Below are 20,235 nucleotides of genomic sequence, written 5' to 3'. Positions count from 1 at the left end.
AAGATCTCAAACTTCCAATCGCTAATATGGTAGGAATTGGCACAGATAATGCTTCTGCAATGTTTGGTATAAACAATGGGCTTTTCGAACAATTCAAGAGAGAATATGGTTTGAAGCATTTGGTATTGATCTGTTGCATTTATCACTCTTTTCACCTTGCAGTTTCGCACGCCTCAGTGAATACCATACCTAGAAACATAGAGTTTCTTGTCCGGGAAACCTACAATTGGTTCTCCATTTCACCCAAAAGAGAAGAGGAATATAAAAAGGCTTATGAGACAATAAATTGTGGAAAACAGCCACTAAAAATTTTGAAGGTCTGTGCAACACGTTGGCTTTCAATGGAACCAGCAATACGAAGAATTCTGGAGCAGTGGGAAGAACTAAAGCTACATTTTTCATTTGTCATGGTTCAAGACAATTGTTACACTGCCGATCTTTTGTACAAGACGTATTATGACGACTCAAATCATCTTTACATGTTTTACTTTAAACATGCTTTAAAAGACGTGCAAATAGCAATAAAAGCTTTTGAAGGAGAAGACAATGACCCCACTAAATTACTAGATACACTTGTATTTCTCATGCAGTCACTCTGACAAAACATAGTTTTTCCAACTGTTGATTTGTTGACAACACCAGTTCCAGGCGAATGTATGTACGCAAATCCGAACCTTGGCTTTATGTTTGAACAGAAATTGTCTGAGTCAAGTTTGTCTGAAGAAAATAAAGTTTATTTGTAGAAGAGATGCATTCAGTTTAGTCTGAAACTCAAAGAAATTCAACAAAGACTGCCAAGTAACGTTACGATCCTGAAAAAAATGTCAATGCTGAATAAACACTATAAGTGAATAAAAATAATGCTGTAGTGGATGTAGCCAAAGAATTGGGTTTTAGTGGCGATTTCATAGACGGTATGCTGCAAGAATGGCATAATATCAATTTCATTAAGTGGAATAACACTACTAACCTGTTCGATTTTGGAGTGACGTTTTGCAGTATAAAAATGCCGCAGGGGAGAATCCTTTTTCTTTGATTTCACAGCTAGCAGTGACTGGTCTATGCCTACCGCATTCAAATGCAGAAGTGGAAAGAATATTCAGTTCTATGAACATTATAAAAACTAAACAACGTAACAGATTATGATTAAAGACAATTAATGCTTTAATCATATTGGGAGACCAGCTGAAGAAACAAAATAAAGATTCTGCATCTTTTGACATACCGTCAGACGTATTGGAGCTTATTGGAACGAACAAAAGTTACTCTTTTGCGACAAAAACAGTCGAACTGCAACATCATCTTTTGAGCGACATTTAACCCTCTACATCAACTGCAGTTCCGTCAGAGCATGAAACAGAAGAGTTATTCGATCTTCTGAGTGACGACGATGAACAGCTCACATACTGGTATGTATATATTTTGTAACCTAATTTGAGTTCTTGCTTTCTTTTGTTACAAATATAGTTGTATATTTCTAGTATATTTGACTACTGTAATTGAAACAATAATTTATGTGTTGCGTCAATTATGATAACATGTATAATTAAACATTAGCGTATTTTATATGTATGTTGTTGCAAGCGATGCGTCATTTAATTAAGACAATATAGCAATTACGTACGAGACAATTTTTATTATTATTTTATTACCTCCCCACTGGCTTATTGCACCATTCACAGCACGAAATTTTCAGTACACCTCTAGTAAAATCAGTTTTAGCGACTTTCTAGCGACTTTTGATATTGAATCTAGCGACGCTGGTTTTTTAGAGTTGGCAACACTGGTTGGGCAGTTGGAGGTGAGCCGCCAGCAGTCGTGGATGTGGAGAGAGAGATACCAGAGTTTTGAGAGGTTACTATAAGCGGACGATCTGGACGTGTGCCCGTCAGAAAAAGGAAATTTGTAAGACTGGATGTCATGAACTGATATATATATATATATATATATATATATATATATATATATATATATATGTATATATATATATACTATTAAGGTTAATAGATTGTTTGTTCTCTATCAAAATCTTTCATTTGCTAACTATGCCTATTAGTAGTTAGTGCCTTCAGTAGTTTGAATCTTTTATTTAGCTGGCAGTATTGGCGCTCCCTGTATTGCAGTAGTTCTAGTAACGAAGATTTTTGTGAGGTAAGTGATTCATGAAAGGCATAGGTTATTGTTAGTCAGAGCCATTATTTTGTAGGGATTATTGAATTGCGTTGCGCTAAAAATATTGTGTGACAATTTAGTGATGATCTGAATAAGTAAAGAGAAAACTGTTTGAGTACGTTGAGTTTTGCTCAGCTGTTTGTAAATCAAATAACGGAGAAGTTTACCAGCACAGTCATCCATAATTTTTCAAAGGGGACGTTTCAACATTAACCTTTGATCTTGCAATGCTAATCACTTAAATATGTGACGTAGACAAATGTATTCTCGAAATTTCGTGACTTTACATTATTTTTTGGTGTTGCAATTTGTTTTCTGTCAATATAGGTTATGGGCCGCAGTGAATCCATTACTAGTGATGCTCTTTTATATTCAGATCAATGTTCCCATTGATGACTTAACTGTTTCCATTTGAGTAGTATTCGCAATGTAAAAACTGGTGGAGAAGCTATGCCTGTTAAAGTTTGATTGGACTACTCTTATAATATCTGTATATTTCCGATATGCTCAATGTAAGACGTAACACGAAATTTGACAACAGAGACATATGAAATAAGAAAAAGCTAATGGCTGTGATTTCTGGGAGAGGACTGATTGATTGATTGATCGAGAGCGTTTATGGGACCAAACGGCGAGGTCATCAGTCGCACAGAAGAAACAGGGTGCGCTAAAAGTGGACGGATCCAGTCAGGGGAGCCAAATTATAAAATAATGAAATTAAAAGATACACAGTAAAAGGCATAAAAGGTGGAACCAAATCTAAAAACTGGAAAAAAAGAAAATGGCTGCCATTAACACCACAACGCAAACAGCTGCGGTTGGAGTGGTGCCTTGACCAACTAACATGGACTACCGGTGAATGGTGGCGCATTGTGTTCAGCGATCAATGGCGATTCTGCACTATCCCGGATTGCCATAGTCGACGATTATGGCGGCGACCTGGGAACTGGTCTCAATGTTTCAACATTTCGGAGACGCACAATGGTGTTAAACCTGGCGTTGTCTACATCTATATCTATTCTCTGCAAACCACCGTGAGGTGCATAGCAGAGAGTGTGTTGTCTACAAAGCCTGCACACTCGGTTCGCTAGACAAGCATTCAAACAAATAGTATTAATGAATTTTATTACAACAAGGCAAGTACAAATATTTAACTTTTGCAATTACACAGATGTGTCGCAGGCAAAGGGCGACGACATACGAAATAATCCGAAGTCTGTGCTACATATCGAGTACAAGCGAAGTGATCTAGCGTGGACGCTGCTATCCAGGTCACTTGTCTTGAAGCTGCTACTGAACTGGATGTCACCAGTCGGTCACGGCGCTTATGTCCTCTTCACATTAGGGGCCGCTGCTCTCGCGTTGTCGTCCTGGAGGGAGGCCCGGTCAGCGCGCGATTGGCTGACTTCTTCTCACAGCCTTCTCTGCTTTGTCGTTCCCGACAGGCGTGCCGGCGCTTGGAATTACGCCATAACACCGTGCGTCCCATTGTACCAGTTATTAGGGTTACTTTCTGTTCCTTTCACGTATGGAGAGCGGGAAGAATGACTGTTTTCAAACATCCTGCCTCTACGCATGCAGTAATTATTCTAATCTTGTCCTCACGACCCCTATGTGAGCGATACGCAGGGGGTTGTAGTGTATCCCTAGAGCAATCATTTAAAGCCGGTTCTTGAAACTTTGTTAACAGACAGTCTCGAGGTAGTTTACGTCTGTCTTCAAGAGTCTTCTAGTTCGTCCCTTCAGCATCACTGTGACACACTCTCAAGGATTAAATTAATCTGTGACCCATCTCTGTATATGTTCAATATCCCCTCTTAGTCCTATCTGGTACGAATCCCACACACTTGACCAGTCTTCTAGAACCGTTCGCACAAGTGATTTGTAAGCAAATTTTCTTTTGTAGATTGAGTGCACTTCCCCACTATTCTACCAATAAATCGAAGTGTACCACCTGCATTACCCACGACTGAACCTAGGCGATCACTCCATTTCGTATCTCTACAAAGCGTTACATCCAGGTATTTGCATGAGTTGGCCGATTCCATCTGTGACTCGCAGGTGTTATAGTCACAGAATACTGCGGTTTATTTTCGTTTTGTGAGGTGCAACATTTTACATTTCTGTACATTTAGAGCGAGTTGCCAATCTTTGCACCACTTTGAAATCTTATCAAGGTCTAACTGAATATTTATGCAGCTTCTCTCAGATAGTACTTCATTATAGACAACTGCATCATCTGCAAAAAGCCTCATTTTACTATTAACATTGTCTGCAAGTTCATTAATATACAACATGAACAGCCCTCCAACACGCTTCCCTGGGGTACATCTGAAGTTACTTCTACATGATGACTCTCATCCAAGATAACACGCTGTATCCTCCCTACCAAAAAGTCCTCAATCGAGTCACAAATTTCACTTGATACCTCGCATGTTCATACTTTTGACAAGTCTAAAAGGAAGTCGTTAACTCCGGTTACACGATAAACGAGACAAATCTAAAGGCCGTAAATTCAACTAAATACCTAGAAATTACAATTACAAACAACTTAAATTGGAAAGACCACACAGAAAATGCTGTGGGAAGGCAAACCAAAGACTGCGTTTTATTGGCAGGAGGCTTAGAAAATGTAACAGATCTACTGAAGAGACTGCCTACACTGCGCTTGTCCGTCCTCTTTTAGAGTAGTGGTGCGCGGTGTGGGATCCATACCAAACAGGATTGACGGAATACATGCCGAAAGTTCAAAGAAGGGCAGCACGTTTTGTACTATCGCGAAATAGGGGACAGAGTGTCACTGAAATGATACAGGATTTGGGGTAGACATCATTAAAACAAAGGCGGTTTTCGTTGCGGCGGAATCTTCTCACGGAATTTCAATCACTAACTTTCTCCTCCGAAAGCGAAAATATTTTGTCGACGCCGACGTCATACGGAGAAACGATCATGATAATAAAATAAGGGAAATCGGAGCTCGCGCTGAAAGGTATAGGTGTTCGTTTCCTCCGCGCGCTGTTCGACATTGGAATAACAGTGAATTATTGTGAAGGTGGTTCGATGAACCCTCTGCCAGGCACTTAAATGTGATTTGCAGAGAATCCATGTAGATATCTACCTGGTTGTCTTGGGCCAAATCTTCCAGTATGTCACGTGAGAAAAGTGCGAGCTGGGTTTCAGATGATCGTCTGATTCTACAACGAATCTATGTCAAGGATATTGGACGTTAGTTTGTGGACTTATTCTAAAAACATGGCACGGTTTTTGTACGCGGGATCTACGACAGCTTATAGTTAGAAGAGGGCCTAACTCAGCCGCGTATTCAGTATAGAATCTGACAGGGATTCCATCGAGTCCTGGAGCTTCGTTCAATTTTAACGATTTCAGCTGTTTCTCAACCCCACTGACACTAATACTTATTTCCTTCATCTTTTCAGTGGTACGAGGATTAAATTGGGGCAGTTCTCCTCGGTTTTCCTTTGTAAAGGACATGGTGTAGGGAGCCATCGGATCTGGGTCCATGTCATGGCTATATGGGGCGAAATCTGACGGCACATTGATACGTCACAGACATTCTGCGTTCTCATATGGTCCCTGCCATGCGAGAGTATAATGGTGCGATTTTTGAACAGGACAATGCAAGTCCACACATGGCAAGTGTCTCTATGAACTGTCTGTATGATTACGAGGTATTCCCATAGCCAGGGAGGTTCTGTCTCCGGCAGAACATATGTAGGATCAGCTCGAACGTCAACTCCGTCGCACAGTCACTATCCAGGATATCAAGAACCGGTTACGTCAGTTGAGGGCCAGTTTGTCTCAGGAGAGGATACTATGGCTTTATGACTACATTTCCAAACGAATCAGTGCATGCATTCAGACCATAATAGGACGCTCATACTGTCCAGTTAGTTGTAAATTTGACCCTGCTATGTAATAACTGCAGTAACACATACCGTCTCAATCCGTGACGTTCGTTTTCTCCTCTCCTTCTGTGTACTACTTTTTTTTTTTTTTTTTTTTTTTTTTTTTTTTTTTTTTTTTTTTTGCCAGGCAGCGTATATACACGAATCTCTGAAGCGGGACGAGTGCAAACTGTGGACGTCACAGCCCCGTATGGTACGATAATCGATATCAATGTGCCTTCCGTGAAGCCGAAAAGTAGTTGTGATAAATTTGGCGAGGTAAAAATCGCTTTATTTACTTACGTTATCTACACGGGAGAGCAGTAGAGTAAGTGATGAGCACTTCATGCAGTTTTAACCATACCCAAGAAATACAATCGGCGGAGTTCTCATACGTCAAACCAAGTTAAGTTATTCCAGCTATCTAGTGTCAAATGAATGTATTCCCACGCCACCGTGTCATGTTACCTCCGTTGGCGTTCTTCTGGTACCATCACTCACGCAGGTCTTCTGGTGCCGTATTCCGACAAGTTCCAATTCTTCGTCAGTGACGTCATTGGTCCGTCTCTTATTCAGTTGATACTTCTCCATTAACGGGAACGTTTTCGCTCGACGTCTGTGGTCAGGACAATAAAATTAACCGCAACTATGTCCGTGATGAAAACTGATATCCTCCAGATAACTCTGAGGCTCTAGGCGGATGAAGTAGGATGGTCACATCAACAAATTATCAGTTATCAGGAAGGACAAGACTCACTGCAAATACACTACACTGCACTACACTGCACATGATGGCCAACATAAGATAGTTAATCCAATGCGTGTAAATAGATAAAAAAGTTGTTTCATTTCATTAACCCCGATCGGCCACGAGAATCGACGAAATGTCGATGGGAAACTATAAGAGCAATGTGAAAAGAAATTACCATCTAACCGCTTTGTGGGGAAGACAGCTATCAAAATAAAATTCAGTGGAGCAATCCTACATATCTCTCGCCTAGACTAGACACAGTTATCCTAATGGTAATGTGACCACTCACGATGGCGGGAAATTCAGGTTCGAGTCCCGGTTCGGCACAAATTTTCACATGTCACCAACAGATGGAACATCTGAACCTAATACAGCTGACACCAAGTTATTCGCATTCAGGAAATTTAATTCGATCTAATTTCGAACTGTTGTCAATCATCATCAATGTAAATACCACTTCTTCCACGTATCTATCACCTAACGACCATTAAAATGAAATCAGAGTATTCCTGTCTTATTTGGTGACGTATGGACAGTGACTGTTGTACACCATATGTGAAGACTAGAATAGGACCGAAATGTAAAATGTGCCGCATGTTTTTCTGAATGAAGACTGTTTGTCTAAATTTCGTCTAGAGATAAACATGAAACAGACCAAACTAATGGTTATTAATCGACAAGGTTAAGATAAAATCCAGCTTACAGGTTGCTGAAAGGATCCGGAGGCAGTGAATGGTTGTGTATATTTAGAATCTCCGATCAATCACAAATGCAATTACGATGAAGAAATAAAATGACGAATCGTCCGTGTCCGAGGCGCGAGATCACCAAGGTCTGGCAGAACCGAGCATCATCCAAAACAGCGAACATCAGCTTGGTGAAATCATTTGGTGTTCCCTGTGTTTTTGTATGGCTGTTAGGCCTGGACCTTGAAAGCTAGTGACAATACCCAAATTGACGCCTTCGTGATGTGGCATGTTATGCGTACTTTGCGTCATTTGAAGTTTATCTTGCAGTGTCAGTCAAAGCTAGTTACAGTTCCTTGGGGAGAAGCGGTTAATGCATAACTGATCACCTTGCAACGAAAAACAGAAGGCAGAAACCACGAGGAAGAGCAGCAAGTAGATGGCTGGATCAAGCGATGAAGATTAACTTTGTATGAAGAAGGGCTAAAGATCGCTGTGGATGAAGACGTCCAGTCGAATATTCAGTTAATTAAGAAATGAACGAAGACACGACGTCGCGACACTCAGCAAAGAGTAAATCGATTAATGATGATGACGCTTTGTGCTTCCCTTCCCGTAACACATCTTTGGTAGCTTACCATGTGTGGGTCAGATGTAGATGATAGTCTCGGTACGTTCTTGACGCTGTGGGTTGATAAATGTTGAAAGTCCCAACAACAGATGTATAATGCTCCATGTGTCTCACACCGTCTACTATTCCGCATAATTCGGGCTGTGTAATTCCGTATAACTCTCTCTGTGTAGCTACAATCACGTCAGTAAACATTTAATAAAACACTCATGAAACCACCTGAAAGAGATATGACGTTTGCTGGCGATAAATATTTATTTTGGTTAGAAATTTTTTGTCGTCAGACTACCGGTTTCGGTCTATAATGACCATCTTCAGATCTGTTTTTTAAAAACATGTCCTAATATACATAGTCAATAATATAGACAACCAGTTAATTGCGTTGTCCAAAAAATTCTGTGTTGTAGTTACATTGACAACGAGAAGACCTAAGACACGGGCCAATCGATTGGGCTCACGTTTGGAAAACCATCTAATGGTGTGTGGCGGAGGATACTTTTTGTACCACTAACTGAGACCTCCAACCCTCTTCCACTGTGAACAGCACGTGGGAAGATTCATTGTCGTTAAGTCTCTGTATTGGCTAATTTCTCGAATTTTCTGCTCATGGTCATTATGCGAGACGTATCTGGGGGAAGTAATACGTTGCCCGAGTCTTCCTGGAGAGTGCTCTCTCTAAATTTCAATTGTAAATCTCTCTGTGATGCACAACGCCTCTCTTGTAACGTCTGCCAACGGAGTTTGTTGAGCATTTGCGTAGCCCCATCGTGCCCACTAAACGATCCCGTGAAGAAATGTGCCGCTCTTCGTTGGATCTTCTCTATCTCTTCTACCAGTCCTATCTGGTAGGGATCCCAGACAGATGGACATTACTCAACACTCGGTCGAACAAGCGCCGTGTAAGCCACTTCCTTCGTGGATGAGTTAAATGTCCTTAAGGTTCTTACTGTGAATCTGAGTCTGGCATGTGTTTTTCGCAGTGTTTGTTTTATGTGGACATTCCACTTAAGGTCGCTCTGGATAGTTACTTGTAGGTATTTTATGGTAGATAATGTTTCCAGCAGTTTGTCATCAGTCGTGTATTTCTTTTCCTATATATGCGCAATATGTTAAATATTTACGTTAAGGGTCAACTGCCACAGCTCGTACCATTCATCAATTCTCTGGAGATCATTCTGCAAATCGTTACTATCTTCTGGCGCTGCTACTGTGTTATGGACAACTGTATCATTTGCGAACAGCCTTAGAGAACATACGATGCTTTCTACTAGTTCATTTATATATATTGTCGCTGGTGTACCACCTAAAATGAAAAATCCCTAAGATATTTTGGTTCGCTTCTCTCTTGCTTTTGGGCTCAAATGGCTCTGAGCACTATGGGACTTAACATCTGTGGTCATCAGTCCCCTGGAACTTAGAACTACTTAAACCTAATTAACCAAAGGACATCACATACATCCATGCCCGAGGCAGGATTCGAACCTGCGACCGTAGCAGTCACGCAGTTCCGGACCGAGCGCCTAGAACCGCACGGCTACCGCGACCGGCTCTTGCTTTTGAGAAAAACAGCAAAGTTCTTGACGATCAATCGACTCAGAACTGAGCGTTTTTCACCTCACATGAGGTTCGCAAACAAAAGTTTTCCGAGAAATCGAGAAAAGATTGTCGGATTTAGTCTAGCACCTTCCTTCGACGCTGTAGCTCTTTGGGAACCTTCCTTTTGGTACAACTCTCGTATAAACCAGATGTTCTCAGAGAATGTTCACATAACATTTCTTCCTTCTCGGGTGTGAGAAACTATCCTCAAAATCTATATACACTGGTGTCCAAAAATAAAGCAACAAACCGTTATTTTCCCGTCCCGTGTCTAGTTCACGATATAATCATACAAACTGTCAACAGATGTCTGTACGATAGTGTTCTTCACGGAAGATAGCACTCTGGTTATTGTCGGTGACCTGCCGTCTGTTTACCTCTGGTGTGTCTTCACAGAAGAGAATGTCTAGAGTGGAGCCGAAAACATGCTACCTGTACAGTCGAAGAGTGAGCCAGTATTGCTTTCACAGACGATTCCCAATTGCCGAGCGCTTCTAGGCGCTACTGTCTGGAACCGCGCGACCGCTACGGTCGCAGGTTCGAATCCTACCTCGGGCATGGATGTGTGTGATGTCCTTAGGTTAGTTAGGTTTAAGTAGTTCTAAGTTCTAGGGGACTGATGACCTCAGAAGTTAAGTTCCGTAGTGCTCAGAGCCATTTGAACCATTTGATTCCCAATTTGGCCTGGAGAGTGATTCCGACGGATTCGCATCCGGAGTGAAACGTGGAACATGATTTTGGGACCCAGACATTGTGGAAACATACCAATATCGAGGAGGATCCCTAATGGTGTGGGCAAGCATTACGTTGACCACTCAAATACCTCGTTATGAAATTTTTCAGGTGAACTAACAAGGTTCAACTGCTGTCAGGCATCGTGACAAGATCTTGAGACATCATATGTGGTCGCTGCAAAGTGCTGTGGGCCCAGACTTCGTAATGATGGACGATAATGTTCGACCTCATAGAGAACGGGTGGATGATGTTTTCTTGGAAACGGAAGATATTGCATGCATGACATGGCCTGTTCACTCTCCCAGTTTGAATTCCATGGAGGATGTCTGGAATGCACTAGGAAGACAGGTTGCATCACGTCAGCATGCACTGACCGTTCTCCAAGACTTGTGAGTAAAAAATGGTTCAAATGGCTCTGATCACAATGGGACTTAACATCTGAGGTCATCAGACCCCTAGAACTTAGAACTACTTAAACCTAACTAACCTAAGGACATAATAATAATGTCGTGTGACGAGGGCCTCCCGTCGGGTAGGGGACTGGTGCAAGTCTTTCGATTTGACGCCACTTCGGCGACTTGCGCGTCGATGGGGATGAAACGATGATGATTAGGACAACACAACACCCAGTCCCTGAGTGGAGAAAATCTCCGACCCAGCCGGGAATCGAACCCGGGCTCTTAGGATTGACAGTCTGTCGCGCTGACCACTCAGCTACCGGGGTCGGACTACCTAAGGACTTCACCCACATCCATGCCCGAGGCAGGATTCGAAACTGCGACCGTAGCAGTCTCGCGGTTCCCGACTGAAGCGCCTAGAACCGCTCGGCCACACCGGCCGGCACTTGTGAGCAGTTCTGCAGGAAGATTGAGTGTCAGTTGCCTCAACATGAAACTGATGACATCATTCGCAGCATGCCCAGTAGTTGTCAGGCCCGTATTGCTGCCAGAGGTGGTCACACGCCGTATTGAGCACATTAACCAGTTGTCGGAATGTGTGCAAATTCGTTGTTTTTGTCTAACGTTACGTGTGTTGCAATTGTGTGTGCCCTGTAATTTTTACACTGTTTCTACTTTACTATCACCTGTTTATACTATTTTGTGGCAAGATAAACGCAACCTTGCAAAATTTCTGTTTGTTGCTTTAATTTTAGACACGGGAGTATTTCAGAGTCACTCTAACACACAGGCATAATACATTAATGGATCCTGGCTGACATGAACTACAGTAGTTGTAAGAAACTCTATGAAAAACAGCTTTCTAGTAACTACGTTGTACAGTTATTTTGACGACCCATTGTGACTTAAGCTAGCGAATTTGCAGCGCCAACTTTTTGAAGTGTCGATTCGTAGCTCGGCTTTCTCACTGCCAGCTTAGCTGCGTGCTAACAGAGCTCTAACGACCCACAAAAGAATAAGCGCCTGCATGACGGCACCTGAAAAAGTGCCCACTTGCATGCTGCGTTTCAAATAACAAACGATATGTTTCCTATATATAATAAACAGCTTGGATAGGCTATACGTGCCACTCTGAATCTTTCCGAAATCACACGATCAATATGTTGTGTTGTTTTCACAGAATGGAAGTATGCATGCAGGAGCTTTACATGCTAACCTTTGCGACGATTCTACAAACAACGACGTTTTATAGCACCACGATTTGATTCCCTAATTATAATAATGCATATTTTTGCAACGAAAGAGACAGTGTAAATGATTTGAGCCACACTGAACGTCTTTCCAAGATCTAACAACAACACTCCACGAGTTATTACACTACTTCAAAAGCGTTATCCGTTACACTGCAGAAACACCACTAGTTTCGATAGTTTGCCTTGTATTAGTACGGTAGTCCGGTTCGTGCTTGTGAATTTTGCGCCTGCCAATTTGTAGACAGGAATAGATACGCAGCAGTCTCAACGAACACAAACACTGTTTTGCGAGCCCTTTCTTGGAACAAAATAAGGGCGCAGCGCAAACGAGTGAACAAATAATATCTACTAGTCAAGTTACAATACCGCACTGTAAATAAGTTTACTCGTTAAATTAGTGCATACATACATACATTAATCCTTGTTCCATAGATCATGAATACGAGATTTCGTAATGATGTTTACGCTAAATAATTATTATTTTTTAGAGTTACTACTTCATATCTAAGAATTCACCTATTGAGTAGATGGAGTTTTCATTCAGAAACTCTTTTAATTTGCTTTTAAATGTTGGTTGGCTATCTGTCAGACTTTTAATGCTATTTCGCAAATGACCAAAAATTTTAGTGGCAGCATAATCCACCCCTTTCTGTGCCAAAGTGAAATTTAATCCAGAACAGTGAAGATCATTCTTTCTTCTAATGTTGTAGTTATGCACTTCGCTGTCATTTTTGAACTGAGATGGGTTATTAATGACAAATTAATGACATAGAACTCTGTTACGCAGCGGAATTTTCATTTGCTTTCGTGTGGTACCAGGATCTGTTTGCACCTGTATTTTTGTCTTAACAATAGCAAAGTAACTCATCTCTTTTTTATGTCAACGTAATAATAAAATCGTATCCTGTTTGCTAATATAGCCACCATTTTCAAGCGTCACAGAGTTTATGAATACGTAAATAATTGTCGATGGTTCTCTTAACAGAATGTTAGGTTTCGGCACACTGGTTTGTGGCCTTCGCCCGTTATATGTTTAATATTATGTTAGTATGTTGATCATTGTAAACAAAACGTAAAACTATAACGGAGAAGGGCTTCACAACGAAAAAACCTAATTTCAGTTAAAACTTTAGTCGAGGTCGCAACATCATTTTTTTTTATTATTATGACCGTTTTCGGCTTATGTTAAAGCCATCCTCAGATTTTTTTGGCCCCTTATGGCTGGTGCACGATCGTGGTATCACCTGAAAAACCGAGGAGCCGCCTGCACCAGCCATACGAAGCCCAAAAAATCTGAGGATGGTTTTAACATAAGACGAAATCGGTCATAATAAACAAAAAAGAATCTTATTCTGTCGCTGCAGACATCCTTAGGTGATACGATTAAAACGCTACAAGGTTTTCACTAAGCTGAAGACTTCATAAGGTGTCCATATTTGACAAAAACATAAAAAGAAGAGTCCTATCATTCAAAACTGGAAAGTTAGGCTGTAATGTCATGTCGACCATGAGGTCTTTACAGACTGAGCCGCATAGTCCAAGAATGAGGAAGAAAACAGATGGTGTCCTTTCAACGAAACAATCCCAGTATTTGCCTTAGTCGTTTTACGAAAACATTGGAAAACCTCAGTCAGGGTGGTTGCATGGAGAACTGGACCCAGTTGTTCCAGAATGTGAGCCCTGTTTGCTGACCACTGGATCACCTCGCTCGGTTATCTGTCAAGTAATCATCTACAGCCCAGAACGCACCTCTTTATCTGTGCAAGTAGCTTTGCCAACTGGAGTGGAAAATGAATTTTTTGTGAATTAGTTTTTATGCAGCCCTGGGGAAACAGCAACAGGTAACGAGTATAAATGTGTAAAAGCTATCAGGGTGCCACAATACTGAATTATGGAGAACATCTAACAAGGTGAGGCGTTGGGATCACGGATTTACTTCAAACTTTGTACACCTTTACTAGGCCATTAAAACAACATAATGTAAAAGTAGTAAGGTGCACTACTCTGGCAGTTCCGAGAAAATTTTAAGAGAAGTTTTACACGTCTCTTATTTAAATGATGTATCAATGCAATGGTTCCGGGCGCAAGAAGTCATTGTGATCATGTGGTTAGCATTATTGATTAGCGTAACGGCCGTGGACGAGGCAAAGGTTCGAATACAGTTAATACTAATGTTTCAATCTACATTATTTTCATCACTGGCCACATTATTTAATTTGTGTGACATTTGAGAGTAACATAATGAAAATAAACCATGCGCATTTTCGTGAAGTTGTAGTGAATTTCATATATTACTTAACTGTTTACTATTTGTAATTAAATTTTCAAAGATGAGGGACACGCTTGGAAAGTCCAAGTCAAACCTCGATGAATAATGATGCGAATGACGTTATTGACAGTCAGTAGAATAGCAAGTCACAGTGTGCCAGACCACAAGACTCATGTAGAATTACTCGTCCGATGTGCTCTCGACATCACACGTTGCAGGATGTCATTTACCATACAGACATGGAAAACACAAATTGAAACTTCATACAAATACTTTGTGCAAATAAATGCGATTTTTTCCTCTTATTACCTCTCAAATGTCTTCTAAATTAAATAATATGACCAGTGATGAAAAAATTGATTAATAATTAAGTTTGAGCGAGACTCGAACCGTCGCCTCACACACGTTCGTCTTCACGAAGTTCGAACGCTAATCACTTGACCGCCACGCTCCTACTGGCAGATTCATAAGCCACATAATAGACGTTTAAAACTTCTATTGCGATATTCTCAGAATTGCAAGAGTAGTTGTCATAAATGTCTACTAAAGGTGTGCAAAGTTTGAAGTACCGGGTGATCAAAAATCAGTATAAATTTGAAAACTTAAAAACCACGGAATAATGTAGATAGAGAGGTGAAAAATGACACACATGCTTGGAATGACATGGGGTTTTATTAGAACCAAAAAAAAAAAGTTCGAAAAATGTCCGACAGATGGCGCTGCACAGCAAAACGTCAGTGACTGCTGCCGTGACGGGTGAGAGGTACGCCGATATGTTACAGAATCGCATCATCCCCAGCCTGGCTGATAAACACCTGCTGGAACGCACGATGTTTATGCAGGATGGCGCTACACCCCATATTGCTAGACGCGTGAAAGATCTCTTGCGTGCCGGCCGAAGTGGCCTTGCGGTTCTAGGCGCTACAGTCTGGAACCGGGTGACCGCTACGGTTGCAGGTTCGAATCCTGCCTCGGGCATGGATGTGTGTGATGTCCTTAGGTTAGTTAGGTTTAATTAGTTCTAAGTTCTAGGCGACTGATGACCTCAGAAGTTAAGTCGCATAGTGCTCAGAGCCAGCCATCTCTTGCGCGCGTCGTTTGGTGATGGTCGTGTGCTCAGCCGCCACTTTCGTCATGCTTGGCCTCCCAGGTCCCCAGACCTCAGTCCGTGCGATTATTGGCTTTGGGGTTACGTGAAGTCGCAAGTGTATCGTGATCGACCGACATCTCTAGGGATGCTGAAAGACAACATCCGACGCCAATGCCGCACCATAACTCCGGACATACTTTACAGTGCTGTTCACAACATTATTCCTCGACTACAGCTCTTGTTGAGGAATAATGGTGGACATATTGAGCATTTCCTGTAAAGAACATCATCTTTGCTTTGTCTTACTTTGTTATGCTAATTATTGCTATTCTGATCAGATGAAGCGCCATCTGTCGGATATTTTTTGAACTTTTGTATTTTTTTTTTCTAATAAAACCCCTTGTCATTCCAAGCATGTGTGTCAATTTGTACCTCTCTATCTACATCATTCCGTGATTTACTCAGTTTTCAAATTTATACTGACCTTTTGATCACCCGGTATATCTGTGATCCCAACATCGTGGCCTCCCGTTGTAAGTTCCAGACGGATGCACCTGTATATGTCCATGTAGGCAGCACAGGCGTATATCTCCAGACCTCCCAAGATCATTTTAGAACAAGATTTTGTATAGCAACACAGACAAATTTATCAACTAGCTTTCGGAGAATAGAGCAGCGTGGGCACTAAGAGCTGATAATGGCCAAGAATTCTAGAAATCGCAAGCTATATTTAACACAGGACAGATCTCAGTTTCTTGCCGGAGCCCTAGTCCACGTGGATGGGCTTATGGCCCAATCGCCTGCAGAGGACATTCGATCCAAGTAATGTCGCTCTTCACCGGCTTATGGTGCTGGCCGTCAAGAAAAAATGGGAGCCATTTCGTGAGTCCACATGCAGAACCGCACCCGCCATCGTAGCCTAGGTCGCCAACGAACATCAGCGCGGCGGCGCTCTCCTCGGGCCATGGTAGTAGAAAACTTTCAGTGCCAGTATTTAGTCAGCAAGATTAGCTGAAGTTCCTGATAAACATCCTTTGCGTCAGTGTCCCTGGATTAAGTTCCAAACCTGTCCACAGTTTCTCACGAAGTAAGAGCATGCGACACCGTCGATGGTGATCCATACGTCGGACTGGGATGTGCCAAGCTAGGCGACCCCTTTGGAGTGTTCGAGAGGAGTAGGTTCTGTTATCTCCCTTCCCTTCATCCATAACAACACAAACACAACACGTCTTCAGTCATCCACACAACGCAGATACACACTTGATACTTCGTAACAGGTAGTAGGAAGGCAACGACAAACCACCTCCAGTAAGACCTAGCTTAGAACGGCGGTTCAAGATTCCTGCACCTTCTCCCCTATGCTCAGTCCCTGAGTATGGGATTAGATGACTTGACACGCACAACCGGCAAACCAGAGGACTGTTTACAGGCAAAACAGCAAAGGAAAGGCCCTCCCACAATAGAAGGGTAGTGAAAAGACTGACTTCCACATGTAGGCAGAAACGAATGGAAAATACGTAGGACATTACCCGTTTACAAACTCGCTCTGGTCCTTTTCTTTCAATAAATGATTTAAAAGTCGGTATTACGCAAGTTTTTAACAAGGTCGGAAGTGGAAAATTTTTATGTCTGCTTAAAAGTCGCCATTCGTCGTCCAAAATATTAAAAATACACCATACCCCCAGGTCTGCCCCCCGGCTCCTCTTGGGTGAGACACGGTCGAGTTGTGACTTTCGCTGTTATTACTTCTTAAATCAATAAACAGCATGACTGCAAATCCCAGATTTTCAAATGACGTATTTCTTTGATGGACAATTTCTTGGTGATTAGGCTAAGACAATGTGCTAAACACAATTGTAAACAAATTATTATTATTAACAAATCTAAGTCTCTAACATGTTAAGAGATGATGACAAGATTTGTTTGGAGGGGGAGGAGACGGTAACAAATTGTGACCCCCTCCCAAACATCTGCGCCTAGTAGGCAACGGCGAATTATAAGAAAAAGGTGATAATGTAATTACCATAACAACAATCAATCAAAGAATGACCTTGGTCACGCTTGCTTTTCTGTCTACCGTTGTCATATCGCTCTGCTACCTCAGGAGTTCGTTGCTACACACTGTTCAGGCCGGAAACGTTAACAATTGTAATAACGTTTCCGTCTGCATTGTTCGTCGCTCCATTGTTTAATTTACTTCACAAAATGTCCTAAATTAGTCGGTCAGAAAAGTGTTAAATTACCATCATGCGGATCAGACCCAGTACTGGCGTAAACGGGCAACTTGTGAACGTATCTAGAACGGATACACCTAGCTGTTGCTGCTGCAGCCTTATTGTATGCCTGGACAAACGTGAACTGATGTCGGCCCCCTCATTACTTGATTGTCACTCACTTTGTTGTTTTAATCGACGTACAGTAAAGTAATTTCTCTCTGTCTCACCTTATTGGAAGTTAACAAATTCACAAGGTCGGTTATTACATACTAGTTATGCGAAAATGCCTTTGTTCTTATCTGCTGCATTGAGATGCGCTTGATGCAGCACGATTTCCTATTTCAAAGAAATTGCAACTTAATATGTATATGTACCGCGCTGTGGACCGCCCCACGTAACCTGTGCGTATGTACTAGCGTGAAGTTAAAATTCTGCACTGATTTCACTTTCCTGAACAAGTAGGAAAGGGAAACCGATAAGCCATAAACGTTTGTACATCCCTTGAGAAGCGTGGCAGCTAACGCGAAATGATGTAGAATGATCAATGATGAGGCACGGCTACTAAAACCTTTATCCGGCCACATATAAAGGCTGCGTACAGTAAGCAATAAGCTGAGCTGTCCTTTCCTTTCGCCTGTGATCTACGAACGTAATGATGGCTCTCTCGCGGACGTTTTCATTACGAAGAGGGGACTCTAGTTTCATTGGAACCAACCGTCAAGGTCGATTATAGTTCTAGCTAAACACAGACTGACGCCATCATCTAGAGGCGGAAGCACACTTTTATCCTCCTACACGCCAGGTCACTGTATGACAGTTCTAAGTCAAATTATAACTGGCGGTTTCACGTATTGTAAGCAGAAAATGTGATTTAATACTTGCACTAGATCTGACAACAGTTCTGACTGATGATTTAGCGAATGAGAATATACTTACAGAATGCTGACGGGTTGCATTTACGCGCAAAGCACGCTCCTTGTAGTAGGTCTGTTAGTGAGAGCGTATTACTGAGATGAACAAAAATGAAATGTTACTAAGTATTGTACAGATTTTTAACCTCACAAGCTGTTTGGAAGAATATTTGAGCATCGAAGTGTGCACTGGCCATTATCGATACTCAGCCTAGAAATACGTACCAAGGGAAACATAAAGATTAACACACTTTCAGCCTCAATTATTAACCATTAAAGATGTTGTTTCACATCGTCGTGCGTGTTTTCAGCAGATTTTGCGTCCTACCATAACGTGAAACGTACATTTACTACTCTAAAAACAGACTAGCGGACACTTGACACCTGCTACATATGTTGTTCTAATGAGAAAGAGCAACCACAAATGAACCTCCAAAGCTCGCACTTAATTCGGTCACGTCAGATGTACGTTACGCCCAGGACGCGAACACTCTCTCTTTCCAGTTGTCGCACATAAGCTGTAGTTTTGTCCCTCCCACGCGGAAATTACTTTTCCCTCATAAACACATTCATCTTCCCTTCCCACTCCGACCACCCTTCCTTCCGTCATGCGTCGGAAGTCGCAGAGCACAGGAAACCGTGTATACTATTAACTGCCACTATATATTGGTAGCGGTAAAAGAAACCAGAAGAACGCGAAACGGTACAGGTAAAATTCTAGGTAGTCCCTGCCACAAACTTGTAAAAATAGCTTGAATGGGTTTTTCTTAAGGCAATGACGGTAGCATGTAAATAGATGAAACTGGTAGGGAAATGAGTAGGCAATATCGAATGATTAACAATGCAAAAAGGTGTAGTTCTTAAGTGTCATTTTCGCACGTCTTGCGAGGTGATCTATGTGCATTTCGGTGTAGCAGGAGAAAGATGACGGCAGAGTGGAACTTGTGTCACTCAGGAAGGCGCAGCCGCACAGTTCAGCTAAAGGAACAAAGTTTGAAATGGCAATTGTTAGTGTAGAGCTCCGTGTGTCCGTTTGGTTCACTGATGTTAAAAGTTCACCTGGTGCCAATGTTCGTGGAGCCTGACTGAAGACAAACGCAGCGGTGCGAAGTTGACCTCCGTCAGTTTGCAGCACAGCTGACAAAGCCGACGGTTGGCGGTGGCGGGCTGGCGCGCGCGCGGCAGGTGAGTGCGTTCCAGCTGTGAGGGCGCAGCGCAGCGCGGACTCACCAGACAGGCGAACGTGTTGCTGCGCCACGGGTCCGCCGGCGACTGGCGCGCGCCTCGGCTGAGCCCTGCCGCCGCCGACTGTCTCTTGTTCGCCGCGTCAGCCACGTACTGTTCCAGCGGTTGCAGGGCTGTCCACCGGGCGCCACGGCTCGCGGCCCTTCGCGAAACGCGCCGCCATTTGCATACCCGGCAACTGCCCTCCGGAAGCGTTCTGTAGGAAGCCAGACCTGTAGGAAGTCAGCACCATCAGTTCCTGAAAGCGTTCGTAGGAAGCAGATGCTGTAGGAATTCAGCTGTGACAGCCACCAGCATTATCAGTTCCTCTTGAAGCAAAGAACATTTTAATACACTAAAGCACCAAAGAAACTGGTATAGGCACGCGTATTCAAATA

At 42.3% G+C, this 20,235-nt stretch overlaps 1 protein-coding gene across 4 annotated transcripts in view; it reads right to left on the bottom strand.

Moving 5' to 3' along the window:
• The window catches only part of LOC124613949 (myosin heavy chain 95F), a 400,236-nt gene extending 380,342 nt beyond the window's left edge, over nucleotides 1-19,894 (bottom strand). For 2 of the 4 annotated variants that reach the window (XM_047142716.1, XM_047142717.1), the window contains exon 1: nucleotides 19,844-19,894. The gene's annotated coding sequence lies outside the window, so the exon portion shown is untranslated. Of the gene's footprint in view, nucleotides 1-19,672; nucleotides 19,691-19,843 lie in introns of those variants that run through there. The other 2 variants (XM_047142712.1, XM_047142713.1) reach the window with 2 other exon arrangements.
• Nucleotides 19,895-20,235: the final 341 nt, after the last annotated feature.

This window comes from Schistocerca americana, chromosome 4, assembly GCF_021461395.2.
Source record: "Schistocerca americana isolate TAMUIC-IGC-003095 chromosome 4, iqSchAmer2.1, whole genome shotgun sequence".
Classification (NCBI taxonomy): Eukaryota; Metazoa; Arthropoda; class Insecta; order Orthoptera; family Acrididae; genus Schistocerca; species Schistocerca americana.
This window is presented reverse-complemented; position numbering and strand designations above follow the sequence as displayed.